At 39.7% G+C, this 20,910-nt stretch overlaps 1 protein-coding gene across 2 annotated transcripts in view; it reads right to left on the reverse strand.

Annotated features, from left to right (window-relative positions):
* SERTAD2 (SERTA domain containing 2) overlaps window positions 1-20,910 on the reverse strand; it is a 106,415-nt gene that overhangs the window by 20,986 nt on the left and 64,519 nt on the right. Inside the window, exon 1 of one of the 2 annotated variants that reach the window (XM_063078761.1) lies at window positions 778-900. The exons of the other annotated variant lie outside the window; for it this stretch is intronic. The gene's annotated coding sequence lies outside the window, so the exon portion shown is untranslated. Of the gene's footprint in view, window positions 1-777; window positions 901-20,910 lie in introns of those variants that run through there. 2 annotated transcript variants of the gene reach the window in all.

Consider the following 20,910-nt stretch of genomic DNA (forward strand, 5'->3'; position numbering starts at 1 on the left):
AAGGAAAATAAGAACCACTTATGACTCTCTCTCGATGCAATGATCCTCTGCACGCAGCCCGTCTTAATGGTACACAGTCTAGGGTTTGGGACAGCTGGCTCCCCTCAGCCCCCTCCCTTCCAGGCACAGGCAGTTACCACGAAGATGACTTGTAGATTTCTAACGTAAAAACCAACGATACGTTAAGTTTAATATACATATAGTTCCAAAATCAATTCACTTGGGCAAGGACGAAAAGAAGGCAGAGACGGATGTTTCTAACAAAAACAGAAGAAACTCACAAAAACACACTATAACAAGTTGGATGCAGACCCGGCCGCGGAACTCAAAAGTAGCCTTCGCGCCAGCAATCTGAGCCTTAAAAAAAAAAGTCTTGCACGTTCACAACACAACCACCGCCACAACACGCACACACATCCCAGCTGTAAAAAGCGACAGCTCCAAGCTCCCTCCGCCCCACCACTCGGCTCTCATTAGCTCCCGACCCCCTCCTGACCCCGGACTGTGACTGCCCGGCCCCTGCCCTTCCCCCAGCAGATGTGCCCGCGGACGCCGGGGGTCTCTCGCCCTCGCCCCGGGGATCCAAGGGCGCGGGGTCGGGAAGCAGCGCTCCTCCTCGTACCTGCTCCAGCCCCGGGTCCCTCCCGCGGTGGCACCCGGCTCCTCCTCCGCCCTCCGGGCTCTCCCGGCCCTGGTCGAGTCCCAGCACCGTCCCCCACCCACCCGGAGCGCCGCGCACCCGAGGGTCGCCTCCAGTCCGGCGCCAGGAGAACTTACCACATGCAGCTCCACCTGGGAACTAACGCATCAGGAGGGGTTTCCGCCCACTCCTCAAGCTATTCCCGCTCCATGCGGAATGCCCCGCTCCGGGGGCCCGAGGGTGGCGCCGGGGAGCAGGCAGGAGGAGAGACCGAAGCTAAGACTCCGCCGTCCTCTGCCGGCGCGCCCGAAGCATTATACAATGGTGGAGGCGGCGGCGGCGGGCAGGCGGCGGAGGAGGAAGCGGGAGGCAGGCGGAGGGGGCGCCCTGCCCCGGCCGGCGGCAGCTCGTGCTCCAGCACTCGCCGTGCAGGAGTGACGTGCGGCCAGCAAGCCTCCCGCGAGCGCCTGGCCCCGGCCTCAGCAGGCCCCGCCCCCGCCGCGGGCCCCGCCCCCTCAGGCCCCGCCCCTCCCCGGCCGTCCCGGGAGGCCAGATAAATACGGAGCCGGCCGCGGACGCCAGAGGAGCAGGAAGGGGTCGGCGGAGCACGCGAGACGCCGGGTGGCAGTGCCGCCCACAGCTCGCCCTCCGGCCGGCGCACCCTTTATTTTTTCTTAAAGAAATGTTTAAAGAGGAGGAGAGGGAAACGGAGACGCTCCGGCCAGAGGACCACAGCTACCACCCATTACCACCCCCACCCCCCAGAAAATACTCAGGCAAATGACGAAGCGGTTAGTGACAAAGGCGGTGGCGAGTGCAGCGCGCGCACGGCCCGCTGAGTCGCGCGACCGCAAATATGACAAGCATCTGAGCTATTCGTCAACTAGAGGCCGATCAGCAGGGCGGGCAGGGTCCCTGCGGGGTGCGAGGGGTAAAGATGCGACCCCGAGGCGCTGCGCCCAAGCTGCCCTCGGCGTCTCTGGGGCAGGCATCAGCGGCAGGACGTTCCCCCAAGTCCCGTCTCGGGACGCACGAGTGGCCCACAGAGACGTCCGAATGGCAGGATGGGGGCTCCTGCTGGTGGCAGGGACAGAGAAAGCCCCTTGCATGCGCGGTGGCCCTGGCCGGACGCTCGAAACAGGTCACCAAGTCAACAGTACTTTCGGAATCGGACAGAACCGAGTTGCATCCTTCGTGGCAGGCTGAGGCGCGGTGCAGACCCGGCAGCCGGCCAGAGGGAAGCCAGGCTTAGAGACGCAGGGGTTCGGAGGTGCTGTCCTCTGCCCACAAGTGTCATGTTGATAGCCTTTCCCCTCCCCTTAAGAAAGCTTATTCTTTGAACTACTTACATCTAGCAGGGAAATTTATACTACCTGGGAGAAGGCTGTGTACGCCTAAGTGGTGCGAATTTAACAGTATCAGGAGAAGTGGCCAGAGAGGCAGCTCTACTGGAAAATTAATGATTATTTTTAAAAATTACATGCGCATTCAGTGTAAAGACGTTAAAAAAGTAATCCAGGCGCCTTAAAATTTTGGCTGCCACCCCACTCATTATTATTGCAGATCACGTTGGTGTTTAATGGTCCACTATAGTAGTTGTATTTAAGGATAATAAAGCTTTAAGACCTAACATAAAGGTGATTATAAGTCGTTAACATCAAGACAAATTTAGACCTATTCAAACTGTTCTGTAATGATTTGTTATTAATCAAATTGATGATCTTATCAAAATTAAACAGGCTAAAATGTTGGTAGATGAGACAATATCTTATCTTTAAGGAGAATGGAAAAGATTTTTACCAGACCCTCAGTAAAATTAAAATTTTATACAGATGTTTCTTTAAGTATAACCAATGTAAAAAGCTAATTATTTGTGGATATCTTTGGAAAGTTTCATTATAATGGCGTTCAAAATTAGATATCATGGAAGTAGTTGCTCAAAGGCCCTCTGTAGGTCTTGTTCAGTTTGTGCCTGAGTGGCATAACATTCAAACATTTTGCTATGAAGCCAAGGTATCTTTCATTTCCACAGGTCTGCATTTTAGAGACGACACTAACTTATAAGTTTCCTATCCAACCCACTCACTTATACTTTCAGTGCTCACTTTAAGGAAACGTCATTGAAATAGAAGCTGCAATAATCTCTTCCTTGTAGCAGAGGCCTGAGGCATTCAGCTCTGTTGAATTTAAAATGAATTTAAACTTTTTCATGAATTGAAGTTAGCAGAAAGTTAGACTTGCAGAATTTTTGTTACACTTGGATATTTTCTAGCAAATGAATTACCAAATGCAGTGTTACTGTACGAAAGAAAAGAACTAAAATCAAAGTGACAATTTTTATGTCTCCAGAGTAGACACGATTCTGCTAAAGTCCATATTCTGTGCGTGCTCAGTAAAGGCTTGAGAACTCAGGAGAGCAACCTGAGTTTTGGGGTGAAATGGTTTTCACCTCTTTATACTTTTGAAGATTGTAACAGCTTATCCCATCCCTCACTTTTAGAATCTGGCATCTTTGACCAAGAAGTCAAAGTGTGAAGTGGCAGCCTCAACAGCTGCCAATGTGGTCCAACACCAGGTGGTTACCCACCCCCTCTGCCCCTCCCCAAGGCTGAGTCACACACAAGACAGCATAGCAATCCTTGCCCAGCCCTGGAAACTCAAGTCGACAAAGGATAAGAAAAGGATCTCCCTACACTTTTGAAGTCAACTCCCTTCAATGTGCAATGGCATGAAAAAAACATTATTATTTACTCCTAGGAAATGAACAAGAAATACTCAGTGAACATGTAAGTTTGGTTTTCACTCTTTGGGTCATTTAAAAGCCCATTTAAAATAATGTTACCCTCAGGGCCTTATCTAGAATTTAGAATTTCTCCCTCTCAATTTCACATAACATACTTATAACTTCAGAACAGTTTTAAGAAATTAGACCAGTCATCCCATTTAACTATCAAGAACATATCTTTTTAAGGAGAAAAAAAATTATATTTTATAAATATAAGAGTTGTGATGGTAAATTTTAAAAAATGCTCATGAGTTTAATTTCAGAGAGGTACTTCGCATCACTTTGTAGTTCTGGGTTCTAGTTTACACTTTTCTGCTCTTTTGAAAGTTTCCGTGCCCTCACATCTTGCAGACTAGTATACTACTGCACTAACTGAAGGCCGCTTTTAGCACTTAATTGGCATTTAGCAAAAGGGCACGCTGGATGTATAAACTGAGAAACAGAGACTTTAAAACAGGTTTCATACTTCACTCAATTTAATTTTTCTTTTGCCTTTATTATATTTTATCTTTCAGGTTCCATCTGAAGCACTAGTAATAATCATCTATTTATACACTTTGCCAATATTGGTCTCAGTTTTATGGCCAAAAAATATAAATATTTCAATTATTAAACAAATTGTATAGAGCCAGCTGGGCTAAATAATGTTTTCATGGAAAATACAGCTATCCTAACTCTGGTCTTCCCATTCAGATAACTGAAAATCTGGAATAAATCTTCCTTCTACCAAAGGAGCAAGTTAATTCATCTACTTCTGTAAACTTTTCTACATCTCTTCTTCCACCTACTCGTCAGACTGTTTTTTCCCCTTCTCCTCCCTGAAGTCACAATTCACACAGGTAGAACTACAACTCCAGTGAAGGGCTCCTTTTGCAAAGATTTCCACATTGTTACTGAACTGCTTTGCAATGACTATCCCTTATGCTCCAAAGGAGGTTTCATTCTTCTGTGAGACGTACCTTCTTCTCTTTTAAAAATCTGAAAATATTTAAATCTTAATTTGGAACATAACCTTAATGACAATATTCGAAGAAAATACTTTAAAAACCATTTTCTTTTTTTCTAGCACTTTTGATCAGCCCCTTCTAACCATTAGTAGAGAAGAGGGCTTCTGTTGGCCATTAGCTTCCTTCCTATTCCATTAGCTACTAATTTCCACTGAAATCTTCAAAACTTTTGTGAGGTTCACCAAAATGTGAAGACCTTTCTTGGTGACTCTGACAACTCCAGTGTTCCCTTCCTATTGGGACACTACTCTGCTAAGACTGGTGGTTACTTCTCAGACACATCTCCCCTTCATCCTCTGTTGTCTATAAACCATCCACCATTCTTGAGTTCATAACTCTTCAAGATTACCACAGAAGGTTTCAATGAACGTTAGAAATTGTGCAGCCTCCAGACCTTTCTTGTCCCTAGGAACCATCTTGGTGAGATGAAGAGTCCTTGACTAGGAGTTTGAAGATCTTGTACAAATCAATTACTTAACCATGATTAACCTATGCCTTTTCAGTTTCTTAATCTACTGTGTTACAGATTTAGGATCAGCACTGATAATGGTGAAAAGAGCCCAGGTTGTTGAGACAGGTGATCTGAAGGCTGAATCAGACCTTCGGCATCACTGAGGCTGCTTCCATATCTGGCAGAAGGAGGAGCTTGGACTCAAAGGTTTCTTGAGACCCTTCCCAGAGCTAAGAGTCTATGAAAAGGTGATTACACTGTAACTACCCTCATGGAGGTGTTTTAAGGCTTAAGAAGATAAAATTCTTTGTAACCTGCTCAGCTTATCTGGAAGAATATAAAACCAAGTTCACATTTCTGAAAGAAAGGACAAAAAATACAAATAACAATAACATGCTCTCTTCGATAGGATGAGTTCTTTGAATTATTTTCATGTCCTGAAGATGGAATCGAATAGTTCTATCCATATTCTCCTGGATTTGTTAAAAGTTATGGTTCAAGCCACCTAGCTGTTAAGTGTGGAAATCCACTCCCCCCAAACCCGCCACGTTTGTATAGCACTGAGACAATTTACAAGGTGTTTTCATATGGACCCACTTGTTTCCTCTTCACAGTAGGAGGAAACTGAAGCTCTGAGAAAGACCTGCCGATTGAACTCTTCTCTTCATCAAGCTGACTCTTAGGGACAAAGAAGGTGTAGAAACTGTACAATCTAGCACTCATTGAAATTTTCTGTGGAAGCCGAGAGTGCTGAGTGTCTGGAGAAGAGTATGAACTTATCAAGATGGGTAGATGGTTTACAGACAAGAAATAGTGTCAAGGTGTAGAGAACAGCAGGAGGGTAGTGCTGTGCCTGGAACTGAGTACCTCTTAGCTCCATCTCTAGACTAGGCGCATGGAATAACAACCATTCTATTTTTACAAAAAACTCCAAGCCTGCTTCTCCTTGGCCTTGCTAGTACCACATTTTAACCCATAGAATTAACAACTCACAACCACCACAACAAAAAAGAAATAAAACTCATCATACCCTCTAGTACCTCACTCACTTCCAATATGCTTCATAAAACTGTCATTCTTGTTTCTCACCCTATCTCTAGCCTCCAGAACTATCCCTGTCACAGTGGGCATTCAATAAGTGCTCACCGAATGAACAAACTAATAAATTAAGGAATGCTGAAGAGTTTACAGCAGCTTCGTAAACTCAAGGTGTTAATCTTTCCTGATAAAAATTTCCTCTCACTACCTTTTCACTAAGTTTTTGTGTGTGTACACATATAAATAACTATGCACATACCTTGTTTAGGCAGTATTTTGAAAACTTCATAATTAGAGGAATCACTGTGAGTGATACAATATTGTAATTATAATTGCTTTTTAGAAAGTCTAAAATATGTCATTCGAGTTCAACCTAGTTAAAAAGGACTAATGGGCACTCACAAATACATACTGTTAAGAGTTCATCTACACAGCCTCACTATTTGGAGAACAACTTTGCAGATATTTTTGTCATAATTCCACCATTCTATACTTTGTTATGAAGATTTTTCTTTCCCTTCTTGAAGAATTAAAAGTCTCAGTTAAATCATATTTAAAAGCACAGCAGCATTTGACATCTATGGGTAAAAAAGCCAGGTAGAAGCTAGATAAAACCAAAACATAAGCTTAGGACACCAACCTTAAGATAAATTAAAAAAAAAAAAAAAAAGTCTTGCCTATCCAAATGTTCACGTGATTACCTGAATGGTTCAAATGATCATTTATTACTGTCACCTTTACTCTCTTTGTCATGGGATACAAAAATATGCCAATGATCAAACATGTTATGAATATTGTCAACAAACATTAACTCTGAGGAAAACTTGGCAAAATAATGATAATGCAAGATGTCCTTTATGTTTCAAAATCAAGCAAATTTTTATGACTGGCTAGACTAAATTCTATTTTTTGCCATATATATTCTCATATCTATTATAGAAACTATATAGAATTATAGTTTTAATAATTATAGTTTTAATAAATATAGTTTTAACTATATAGAATTATAGTTTAAAGCTATGTAGAATGTAGCTTTAAACCATCTATGAGTAAAGAGAACCCCTAAGAGGAAGTATGGTGACTTGTATAGTATAAGTAATATATTTAAACCATTTTTTGAACTCCCAGCTATAAAATCTCTACTTTGAGAAATTAAAAAAATTCAAAGCTTTAATGTGTATAGAGGCCCAGGAAATGCCTCCAAGTTCAGGCTATGAGGTATCATTAGAAAATAAACATGTGAACAGAGGATACAGCTTAAATGTAAACAAAATACACGATTAAAAATGAATCAGCTCTTTGCTACTTTGAATTATTATTAGTTTTCTGGAGGGGAGGAAACACTTGGCAAGACAGTGTAGACTTTATCTTTTCTTTTAGTCACCAATGTAGAAACATCTTTTAAAGACCTGTTGCCAGAATAAACAAGTTTTTCAAAATTATCCAACTGTCTAATAATAGTACTCCCTTGCTTTAAACTGAAAAAAATTCATATTTTAAAATTTTTAATTTACAAGTTTTTATATCTAAAATTTCAGAAATGCAGAGTGAAGTCAAGTAGGAAAAAACTAACTCAAGCAGCTCAGATAGACACCAACACCACATTAGGTATACTTGTGTAACCAGTCAATGGTTTTATTAAACATGCTTTAAGTATTGAATAAAAAATTTAATCTTGCTATGTAATTTTTGTTTCAAAACTGTTTGCTTCAAGAAGTCCTATTTAGGTTATATAAAACTCCTTAAATGGGCAATTATCGGAGAAACTGTCTTTTAGGAGAAAATAATAGTGTGAATGATCTATATGTAACTTCCCTTTTTTAAAAGAGAAGTTGAATCTGTAATACCAAATTTAGAAAAGAGAGTGGATTTCAGCAAATACCCTGAGAATATCATCTATGTTATAGACACCCACTACTGTTCTGTTCTGTTACAAATAAATGTGCACTCTACAGTATCGAATTTGCTCAAACAAAGCATGTATTTAATTGTCCCTAAAGATGATTCATTTAAAAGAAAACATACATCAGAAGGAGTCACATCAAGTAAAAAATCTCACTTGCAGAGTACCAGATTTCCTATGACTATAGCGATTCATCTGGCCTCTTCCACAGAGTGCAGCACAACCCAGTACCACAGATGCAGAAAAATAGCTTTAGTGAGACTAATACTGATAATTTCAACACCATTTACATTTCTGTTTAACTTCCTTCTAGAAATTAAAGCCCAAGTTACAAAAAAAGGTAGAAAAAAATTTAATCAATATTCATTTTCAATCCATTCTGATTTGTTAGCACTTTAAAACTGTCAGACATCACGTTTTTAGTTTTAATGATTAAAATTAACAGCTATCAGGATAAAGATTCCAGAATTACTATTTTCACATTTCAGCCCCAAATGAAAACTGAAAAATAAACACCTTTCCAAGAGTTTATCAGATGATAACATCTGAATTAATGGGGAGCCATACCATTTTATGGACAAGAACACATAATCCTATAAAAATGTCAATTCCCCCCCCCTGAATCTCATCAATAAATTAAATGTAATTCCAATTTAAATCCCCCCCCCCTTTTTTTTGCATGAAACTTGGCAAACTAATCCTAAAATTCATCTGGAATAGAAAAGAGCCAAGGACAGCTGTAATAAGTTTAAAGAACAAGGTGGGGGGGGGTGTCCAATCAGACATCAAAGCTTATTATAAAGCTGTAGTAATTAAAACAGAGTGGGGTTGGTACTGGGACAGATACATAGATCAATAGTACAGAATTGAAAGTGCAGAAATGGACCCACACATATATATGGAAGTATGATATACAACAGAAGTGAGATTACAGATCAGTGGGGAAAGAATGAACTGTTCAATAAATAGTGCAGGGTCACCTGGTTACCTGCATGAAAAATAAAATTAGGTGCCCAAAACCTAAATATGTAAAACAAAACATTAAAAGTTTTAGAAGAGAATATAAGAAAATATGTTTATGGCTTCAGGATAAGGCAAGTGTGCTAATTATTGTTCATCTCCTGGGAGTCCTCCTCTACTTGCCTCTGCTTTGCTCCATGCCTTGAAATGTTGACCTTTAGTCACTGCTGCATCCAAGCTCCTCTGCCAACCAGCTTCTAATTGGATTTTAGTCAAAGAGGGCACCAGAAGGAGATCAGTGGGTCAGAAGGGAAACAGGCTGGGGTACTTCTTCCCTGATCCTTCCTGCTCTGGGCCCCCATCTGCTACATCACTCTACAATCACACCTTTAGCCAAGTGGCCCTTCTCCAGGATGCCAACTCCCACTGGGTTCTAGGAACACCATTTTCTCCCCTTTCCCAATCAGGATAGTAATAGCTTCCTACTGTTGTTGGTCTTCCATGCCTCAACTGTTGTCACATCTCTGTAAAAAGCCCCTTCATTAAAGTCTCTTTAGTTAAATCATTTCAGTGGAATTCTATTTCCTGCAGAGACCCTGTCCTATTAAGAAACAAGACATTTGATGCACAAACCATAAAGAAAAAGATCAACAACTTTGATTACATTAAAAATTAAACATCTATTAAAATATACTATGAACGAGTTAAAGGCAAGCTTAAGACTATTGAGTAATATACATGGTTCACAAAATCAACAAAAGATTAGAATTCAGAATTAATAAGAAACTCTTCTGAGTCAATTTTTGAAAAGACACATAAAACCAAAGAAAAATGGGTAAAAGAGGAAACTCAAATGTTCAATAAGCATGTGAAAAGATAATCTCATCAGTAATAAGAAAAATGCAAATTTAAAGAGATATAGCTATCAAATTCACAAAAACTGAAGTCTGACAATATCAAATATTGATGAAAATGCAGATAAAAGAGGAACTCTCATAAATCTTTGGCAGGTATGTAAGTTGGTATAACCACTTCGGAGATAATTTGGCATTATCTAGTACAGTTTGGAGATGCACGCACCCTGCCCATGTTACGTGCAGTCTTTCTCAACCGGGGTTCCATGAAAAAACAAGCCCTACAGAAAATGATTCAAGCAACTATTTCCTCAGTTCTCCCAAGGATGGCATCAAGTCAAAACCAGTGGTGTACTGGCAAATGTTTAACAATTGGCTGGGGGGATGGGGAAGGAAGCTCTTATTTGTAGCATTTGCTGACTTCTGTGGTATAAATACCCACACCATGGCTGAACCCAAGCCTCCCATCTGGTAGTACCCATGCAGAACTCGAGAATTAGGAAGAGATTCGCACAATCACTCTTAGGAGCTGTGATCAGTTTCAAGCTCCAGCCCAACACTTCAGACTTATAGGACAGAATTTAATTTATTATCTACAATGGATACCGCAGGGTATGGGGCTTAATTCTCTTGAGGAATTCTGGATGAGAAGTGCCAAGTCTAGCATCTAAAGAAACTCTTGTTTTTATGCCCCTGGAGACACAGAAGAAGAATGTTTGCAGCAGCATTGCTTGCAATAGCAAAATAATGAAGGCAGCCTTAAGGTTCATCAAGATTAGAATGAACTGATACACTTGAAAACTACAGAGCTTAAAAAGAATGAAAGCTACCACATACCAACATGATTAAACCTCAAAAACATAATGTTAAGTAAAATAAAGCCAGTTGTAAAATATATATACTATAATACCATTTATATAAAACATGTATTTTAAAACATGCAAAACATTGCTATACATTATTAATGGATATGTATGCAACTATAGAAAATATATTAGAGATAAAAAACATTGAGGAAATTTGGGCTGGCTGGTTAGCACAGTTGGTTAGAGCATAGCCTTATAACACCAAGGTCACAGGTTTGGATCCCCATATCGGCCAGCCACCAAAACAAGCAAACAAAAGCAAAAAAAAAAAAAAAAAAAAAAAAAAATCAAGAAAGTGGTTATCTCTGGTAAAGGAAGGAAGGTAATGGAGTCAGAGAGAGACACACAGGTGGCTACAATCTTATCTAGAATCCTTAATTTCTTTTAAAAAAGCATTAAAACAAATAAATATGTTGTAATAATTTTAATTTATTGTTTCAGAATTTATTAGGTTAAGTAAATACATTTTTTTTTCTTTTTCCTTATGGGTCTCATGAAGTAGAACTTTGTAAGGTTTTTTTGGTACAATTTCTAGTATCTGTTAATAAATTTGGACAATAAATATTTGCATTTCAAATATTCATTTATTCCCCATGATTTCAGTAATAAACCATTTATTCCTCTCACTCATGTTGATATATTATCTTCTTCCCTCTTTCTCTAAATAACAGACTATAAAATCCAATGGTAATGCTAAAGTAACCTAAAGTTCTTAACAGGAAGCCCAGCTGATAGGACTAGTGTAAAGGAACAACTGGCTTAAAGCCTGTGTTTGGGGGTATATTTCCCACCTCTGAGGCTAACTTCTATAATTCTAGAAAATATAAAAACTTCCTCACAAAATGTGGAAGGCTTCTTTTTACTTCCTTAAAATGCCAAAGAACTTATTTAGCACTAAAAAGTGAAATATTGTTGTTTTTTTTTAAAAAACCAAAAATGAAAACACACTTTCCCCGTGAAATATCTTTCACTTGGTGTTCAGGTAACCACTGACTGCTACACCAAACACATTCTGGTTCTTTCTTACTGTGTCTCTCGATATTGGGGACCTTGACCTTTGGGAATGTGATGTCTCAGTGTACACAGTGTGACTTTTTTCAAAGAGACTGTCTTGAAATAAGCCTATGCCTTAAGTACACTCTTTTCTGCAAGCTAGCAGGCATTCAGAAGCTAGGTGGTTCTAAATAAAGAACTCTAGTCAACAACAGGAAATAACTCCCACAGAAAAAAGGGGCAGAATACAAACTCTCACCAACTCTTGCACACAGTTCACAACGGCCTTTTGTTCCACACACATTAAGCCTGAAATCTTTACTTTTCAGAGCATGTTTGGGCCTCTGCAGAGCAATCAAACATTTCTTTTCCTTTTTCTGGTGTCCTTGTCTTCTTCCCGCTCAGGAAGTTAACCTTACAACTAACTTTTTACTATGAGGTGGCAGATCAGAAAACAGGACAGTTTCTATTTTAACTTTTTTTCCTTAATGGAGCTTCTCGAAACAAAACAAAAACCCCAATCGATTTTTGGTTTAAAAACTCACTTTTCCAATAATACATGTGACACCATGTAAACACACACAAACATGTTCATCTGCAGAATATGTTTCCAAATCTATCAACATGGATGCATCATATTAACCCATAAATCTAGTTTGATGGGCAACACTTCAGCAAATCAATGCCACTAGAAGAAAAATTTATATCTTTTTCAAAGGCTCCCATCTTGGGTGTTTAGAAAAACATAGGGAAAAATCTAGATCCCAAGTCAACCAAATAGAAAGAAATCTAGATGGTAGTTTTCATAGTTAAAGTGACTCCTACTGGAAGGGATTGGTGTCATTAAAGTACAGTGCAGCACAGGCACTCCTGACATGGGAATGGGTTGAGCAAAATAAATTAACTATGACCGCAGACTGATAGTTCTTCCCTCTCCTCTACATTCAGTCTTGCCCTCTCTACTGGCTCCTTCCTGCAGCCAATAAAATACAGACTCAACACGCTCTAGCTTCACTTTTAAAACAAGAAGCAACCCTCCCCCGCTTCAATGCTGCAGGAATGCTGGGGGCTACTCCTTCCTCTGCCTTCTACAGGACAACTGTACTGGGACCCCAGAAAAGGGCAACAACACTCCCTAAATGCCATGGCCAATGGACACTTTTCAGTTCCTCATGTACTTAGCCTCTCTATAGCATTTGCCATTACTGAATACACCTCCAGCAGTTTCTTTCAGGTTGAACTACAGTCTCCTGGTTCTTATTTCTCTGGCCACTTACAGTTTCCTTTGCTGGTTTCTCTTCCTCTGCCCTCCCTATAAACCTGCAGTTCTAGACTTTTTGAAAAATCATCTCTGGTTGCAGTTTGGGGCCAGAGAGGGGTACACAGTATCTAGTACAGGCGGGAGGCGGAGGCAGGTGGAGATGGGGATGATTGGGTAGGTTAACAGAATCTTCAGGGAAATCTGGGACATGAGTGTTTTGGAAAAAATTTCCCAGTTGATAATTGCTATGTAAATGTTAGTATTCTCTATGGTTTTGTTTTTGTCCTCTTTGTCTTCTTCTCACCCTATAAACTCTCCCCAGGCAATCTCATCCAGTCTCAGGACCCCTATATGCTAATGATTCACAAATCATTAACTACATTCTAGACCTTTCTCTCTGAGCTTCAGATCTGACCTTTTTATAAAGGAAGACCATACAGCCCAGTTTGTCAGGGTCATTCCTGGTTTATGCTTGCTTTCTTGGCGTAATTATTAATAGTACCCTGTTTCAATCTCAAAAGGGTCCTGGTTTGAACAATAATGGTATATAATTAGCCTATTTATATCCCATTGCCTATTAAGACATCTCCACTGGGTATCATAAAGGCATCTCCAACTCACAATACATCTAAAATTGTCCTAATCACATCCTCCTTAAATCTTCCCTCCTCCTGAATGCCTTAATATGGTTAAGGCACAAACATCCACCTGGTGTCGAAGTCGGAAATTTAAGATTCAGGGTATCTTCCCTCTCTTAGCCTTACATCCATGAAGAGCCAAATTCCTGTCAATTTTCTCTCTTAAATATTTTCCAAATATGTCCCATTTCTCCCACCACTGCCTTAGTCAAGAACCCTAATTCTTTCACTTTATTTATTGCAGCAATATCTCCCTGTTTCCAGTCTGGAGTATTCTCCTCTAATCCATCCACACCATCTACTGTGACAGATAGCACAGTAGGTGTGAACAAGGGACACTCTTGCTGAGTTCACAGGAAGACGTGATGCAGTGGGTTGCGTGGTGATGGAGACTTGCACAGAGTGACAAAGGACATGCACATGTACAGGGTGACAATGGATGCACAGTTGTGGCCACAGAGCTTGGCCAGTGTGTTAGTAAGCCGGAAGGTGGTGATAGGTTTTAGGGTAATTGGGAATTAGTCAAGGTCATTAAAAACAGGTGGAGCAGCATGAGCACAAATAGGGAGGTGAGAAGCAGCATATGATACAGGTACAGATCTGAAGTAAATCCCAGGCTGGAAGCAGCAATACTAAGACTGGAGAGTTTGGCTGGGGCAGGTCTAGAAAGGCCTTGGAGGCCACATTAAGGAGTGTTGCCTTTCATTCTGAAGCCTGTGGGGAGTCGTGAAAAGATTTCCCATAAGAGAGTGGCATGATTTGATTTTCATCTTAGGAAGTTAACTCCACATCTATGCCTAAACTTGACAGAATGTTAGTAAAATTTATTTAGAATAAACAACCAATGAGGAGAAAATAAAATAAAATTTAAAAGACATTAAAACATATTTAAAAGCTACAATAATTAAGAATTGGATTCTGGCAATGGAAAAATATAAATGAATCTGAATTGAAAAACTTTAAACAGACCTTAGTGTAAAGGTTTAGTAATTACTAAAGACGCATTCTTGATAGTAGGGAAAGGAAGGTATGTGCAATAGTTTATATTTAGGGGGTAAAAATGGACATTAGGCTCTTGCCTCATACAATATGATAAAACACTAGAGATTAATTAAAGAATAACATATAAAAAACATAAACATGAAAAAATTAAAAGAAATTACAGATGAATAGTTGATCTTAGAGGTAGACAAGACCTTTCCAAACATTTCCTGCCAAAAAAAGAACCATAAAGATAAAATTGACTACATTAAAACATAAAACTATATAACAAAAAACACCATAAGCAAAATTAAAAGAAAAATGACAAAGTAGGAAAAATATTTGCAACACAAATAACAAAGACTCAGTAATGTTACAACCTGAAGAGGTCCTATGAATCAGTTAGAAAAATATCAATACTAAATTGGAAAACAGGGAAACTAAATTAGAAAAATGAGCAAAGGATACAAGCTAATGAGTATCAAAGGAAGAAATGCATGAAAAAAAAGAAATACAAATGCACTTAATCAAAGTAATACAAAAGTTAAAAATACATAATTTTCACATACCAAGCTGGCTCAAATTGTTTTAAAACTGATACAGTGTGAGAGTACAATGGATGAGTTGTCTCATAGCCACTGATGGGAGTATAAATTGATTCAGCCTTGGGAAGGACAGGGTTTTGGTCGTATGTATCAAGAACTTTTTAAAATAGCCATATCCTGTAATGCAGTAATTTCATTTCTAGGAAATTTACCCTAAAGAACTAGTCAGAGCTATGCATAAAGAATGTATTCATCCAACAAATATTTATTGAATGCCTACTGTGTCCTAAGTTTTAGGAGCTGGGAATATGGCTGCAAACAAAACACACAAAATTCCTGTCCTCACGGATCTTGCATTCTAGTGGGAGGAAAGAAGGAAAAAATAAAAATTAGTAAATTATATGGTATATTAGAAATTAAGTGCCATGGGAAAAATAAAGCAGGGAAAGAAGATGGGGAGTGTGTGATTGGGTGTGGAAACATGTGTGGGAAAGGGGTGTGATTTCAAAGCAGTGGTTAAAAGCAGCCTCTCTAAGAACATGGCATTTGAGTACAGACCTGAAGAGGGGAGGGGTGCAAGCCTTGCAGCTATCTGGCAGAAGAGCTTTCACAGCAGAGGGAACAGCAAATGACAGCCAGCAGGCCCTGAGTGGGCAGCGTACCTGTGGGCTCAAGGATGTCCACAAGGAGGAGAGGAGTGGGCGAGGGGAGTGTGGAAGGAGAGAAGGAGCAGGGAGGAGCAGGGAGGAGAGGTGGCAGGCTGTGGAGGGTCTTATAAACCAAAGCAATGACTTTGGCTTTTACCCTGAGTCAGTTGGGAAGTGATTATTGCAGTATCCTTGACTCCTAACCACGTATTCTCAATATAGCATGCAGAGACCCTATGAAAACAAGTCTAGTCGTTCCTCTCTCCAAACCCTCCAATGACGGATGGTGACTACATTGTAATGACTGGTGATTTATTTAGTGTTGCTCTGAGTTTTTAATCTCTTCAAGTATACCAAAAACTCTAACATTGGAAAATGGGCCACCAGCATTAAACAACAGAGAACTGCTGGGTTGGTGAAAGGGCTAAGAGCTTGAGCTTTATAGTTAGGGCAGTTCTATCACTCATGAGCTTTCCAGTTATAAATCTTGGGCACACTTCTCAATATCTAATTCTCACTGTGAAAAGGGGGAAATAATACCCACTCCACAGAGTTATAAAGATTCAATAAGATAATACATTTTTTTCAGTGAGCCTCCGGTGGTACATTGATGACTTTAAAAGGTACAAGGACCTGGCACTAAATGGCCATCTTGAAGGAGGGAGATGACAGTGAGATGAGAGGTGAGTGTTCCTTGAGGGGGCACACAGCTTCCCAGGAGGAGGAGGAGGAGGATGGGACAACCTCGAGATATCACCTGAGGTTTCTTGCTACTCAGTCTCCTGTGCAGCTGGAGGTGGCCAAGAGATGCAGTTCTGGTTATCAGGTATGGGGGGAAGTCTGCTGGGATCCCTGGGAAGGAATCTCCTTCATAATAAAAAGTGAGGGGTCTGGCCAGTTAGCTCAGTGGTTAGAGTGTGGTGCTGATAACACCAAGGTCCAGGGGTCAATCTCTGTACTGGCCAGCTGTCCCCCATAGCAAAAAAAAAAAAAAGAAAAGAAAAGAAAAGAAAGCGAGTGATGCACAGGCATGTACGGATGCAGGGAGACCTTCTGCCTTCCTGGCTGGGTGAGGATGTGATGATGCCTGGCACTGCAGTAGCCATCCCATGACTGTGATGTAACAAGGCTAAGGACAAAAGACCAACACACTGAAGGTGGTGGTGTAGAGGTCCAAGTGGGACCTGTGTCCTTGATGACACTGACTGTCACTGGGACCACCCACCTCTAGATGTCTGAGAGAAACAATAAATGGCCTTATGGTTATGTTTGCTACTTTGCAGATGTGGGTCAGGGACAACAGGCCACGGAATCACCTAGGGACTACTTTAAACACAGGTCTTAGACCCCACACACCCTACTAAACCATTATCTCTGTGGGAGGGACTTAAGAATCTGCATTTTACATTTCCCCAATGTACTGGTTTCCTATTGCTGCTGTAACAAATTACGATAAAATTAGTGACTTTTAATGATACAGATTTATTCTCTTAAATAGTTCTGGAGGTTAGAAGTCTACAACCAAGGTGTTGGTAGGGTTGCATCCTTCTAGAGGCTTCAAGATAGAATGTTTCCTTGTCTTTTCCAGCTTCTAGGGACTGCCTGCATTTCTTGACTCATAGCCCCTGCTTGCATCTCCAAAGCAAGTTATTCCACCTTCTGCTTCTGTCATCTCATCTCCTCCTTCTGGCTTTGACCCTCATGCCTCACTTTTTATGAGGACCTTTGTGATTACATGGAGCCCAGCCAGATAATTCAGGATAAACTTCTCTATCTCAAAAACTTTAACTTAATCACATCGCAAAGTCCCTTTTACAATGTAAAGTAATGGCAATACTTTATATTACTTTGACCACATCAGCTGATTATGGAACCACTGGTTTAAGCCATTGTTTTTTGGCATTTCTTTAACTGCAGGTGAAAGCATCTTAATAAACCACGTACTGGTTATAAAAACTTAACCCAGTGGTTCTCAATGGGAGCAGAAATGGGGTATGGGAGGATGGAGAAAAAGGTCCGGGAAAACTACATACATTAAAATCATTTGGGATCTTTTTCTAAAATATACATATCTGCGTCCTGCACAGACCCATGGAATTGGGATATACAGGTCTAGGCATCAGGCATGGATAGGTGAACAAACCTCCCCAGGAGATTCAGCTGTACTCCCTGGCTAAGATCCACTGAATAACCTCCAGCTACACTTTAGTTTTCTTATCTGTAAAATATAAAAATAACATATGTCCCGCCTATCTCTCACAATCATGTGAGGATGGAGGTAGGCAATGTATGTGGAAGCAATTTACAATTGGTACAGAGCTATATAAATACCTGTATCACTGGTAATTATTAGTGGAAACTGATGCAGGCTGTAAATGGTAGTGTTGGGTAAAACCATCCAGAGAGACTCCAGTTATTCAGAACTTACAAAGTAGGGAAAAATAAATCCTTGAGAAAAAAGAAAAAGATATTACAAAATCCATGTACCAAACCTCATACATTAGCATGTATTCCCCGAGTGCCTATTTAATTTTAATTTAAAGATAATTTTAATGTATCTGGTCTCTTTCCCAAACCACAGATTGTAAATGTAAATTTAGAGGAAGAAAGAATGAAAAGAGGCAAGCACGTGATAGTAGGAAAAAAAGAAAGGCAGCTAACAACTAGAAAGGGAGGATTAAAATATGTTGATACAAGAATTCAAAAAAATTTACTGATCTGGGACCATTTAAAGCAAAGGCAAATAGCACCATGTCCCTCACTAGCCCTGCCCTAAAGGACTCTATTTCAACAGAATACCTTAGTAATCTAAATGACCCTGAATCATTAAGAAAATGTAGCATTATGCTTAATGCTGTGTGTGGAAAAAAATGTAAGAATAACATCAACAACAACAATAATTATATAGAGAAAGACTTTTATCGAACAAGCTTATGTTAAACAAGTTTGGGTGCTTAAAGAGATAAACTTCAGGTATCTATAAATTTCACGTGTACAGAATGCAGATATGCTAGATAAATGGTAAGTCACCGTATAAACAATGGCTGCTGTAAATCTACACATAAGTTCTGCTGATGTGAAGGAAGACCTCACATCATAAGAGCTCAATAAATCTGTGCTGTTAAAAAAAAAAATCTATTTTGTTTGGGAGACCAAAATAGACATTGTCACCTTCATGGATGAAGGATAGTGATAGATTGGTCCATCTGCTGGCTGCGGAATATACAATACCATACCTTTAGTCTTAGATAATTGCTTTTTAAAACTGTATAGCACTTAAAGCACATTGATATCATCATCTTATTTGCTCCCCACTCCCAAAGGCCCTAAGAGCTGGCTACTATTCTGTTTTACACTTGAGGAATGGAGGCTCAGAGAAAACTTTCTCAAGATGCCACAGTGGCCAAGAAGCAAAGCCCAGACTTGAACCAAGATCTTCTGATTCAAGATTCAGTTTTCATTTTTGAATTTACATTATTGTAAATATCACTTCACTTAACTGTTTAATGAAGACTCTTTGTTAAAGCACATTTCTAAAAACAAACTCAGTTGGGAACTTTAAGTATGGTGATCTATCTGGCTGTCTATCTGTCAAGCAGCATGAATCAGAAAAACTGTAATGTCTTTTTTTTAAATATATATCCTGTCTACTTCTTCTCAATATCCCAACACACTGGCTAAGTTTCTATAAACAGTTTTAGCTTAGAGTGAAATTTTATGACTAAATCTTAAACACTTAAATAGAAAATGATAAGATGGTTTTAGCTAGTAAAGAAAAGCACTTGATCTAAAAACAAAAAGCTCAAAATGTACAGATTTCATGAGCATTTGGTTACTATATGAAAAACTGCAGGTATTACAATGGTTTATTTTACTTTTGCTTATATTTCTAGAGGACTACTATGCTTCTGTGCTATTTCAACCCACATATTTGATGACACATGCAGAGCCTAAAAGTCCATGATTCATCTGAGGCAGCCACAGTCATGCAGCTCAGGGATGTACCCACTGACATGAAGCTGCACTCTGTGCAATGTGCATTCACACTCTTCTGCCCCCACCATGCACTGCTTGTGACTCCACCAAAGCACATTCATCCACCTCCAGCCCACCCTCCCACCTGAGGCGGAGCTCACGCCATGAGACTGAAGTAAATAAAATAAAAAAGGATTACTTAAAGGCACCCTTAGTCAGAAATCATCTTTTCTACAGTAACAGGAAAAAAGCCTTCACTATGCATTTGGCCACCTTTTTTACCATTACCTTTTGGTTCTTTTGCAGAGAAACCAAAGTACGAAATACAGAGTGACTTAACCAACCGTTGTCAACACTTTCTGACATGTCTAAGAACACTGACTTTGGAGTCAATTAGTCCTAGGACAGACAGGGTTTTGAGTTCTAGCTTGACCATGTTCGTTTTTTGAGTTTAGGCAGCTTGCATAAGCCTCAATATCCTCATCTATAAAAAGGGGATAGAACCAGGACCTGCAGCATAGTGTTATGGTAAGGATTAAATGAGATACTGTGCACAAAAAAGTAAGCACAGTCTCTGAAAATGATAAACAGTAGCTATTTTTGTTATTAATAATTATTTAATCACATAATGCTCATTAAGTTCAATACAGTGCCAGTGGTCACTGGTGTTGAAGGGAGAACTCCCTTGTTCAGGCCTCGTCAGTGCTGCCAACTGCAATGAATCTTACGTAAGGCTTTGTGATTATAGCACACTAGAGATTAGATGGAATTTCACTCACTTAAGGCATTAGGTCAGACTGGAATATAGGAAAAGACATTTTTATTTAATAAATCTCATCATATGATTAGTATCCAAAATGTATCTCTGTCACTGCAATTCAATATAAAACCAACACCACTTTATTTTCTTTGTCTAACAAACATATACTGAATATCCACTGTGCCAGGCCCTGGGCTAAGCTTAAGAAAAGATTCTCTCACAAATAACTAAGAGAGTATTGAACCTCTGAATAGTTAATTATTTGTGATTCCCTCCTTCTTGTTCTCTTGCTTTAATTATATTCTGATGGGAAAACATAATAAACACTAGGAAAGATCAGCTTCTTTCTTCAATGGCTTTAAAATACAAGTAACAGAAGCAACCAGCATGCCTCTTCCTACTTTTTAATTGCTATAACTGGACTACAGTACTTTCTTTTTCCACCTAAAAATAATGCCGGTAATGTTTGGCAACTGAACCCAAGGAAATAGAAAATGAGCACCAAAAAAATTGCAGAGAGCATTAAGCCTCATTTGTAGTAGATGTATCCATCTTTCTATAGTTAGTACCCACTTTGCCACCATGCAGCTGAACCTCAGATCTCAA

This window comes from Cynocephalus volans, chromosome 14, assembly GCF_027409185.1.
Source record: "Cynocephalus volans isolate mCynVol1 chromosome 14, mCynVol1.pri, whole genome shotgun sequence".
NCBI lineage: Eukaryota > Metazoa > Chordata > Mammalia > Dermoptera > Cynocephalidae > Cynocephalus > Cynocephalus volans.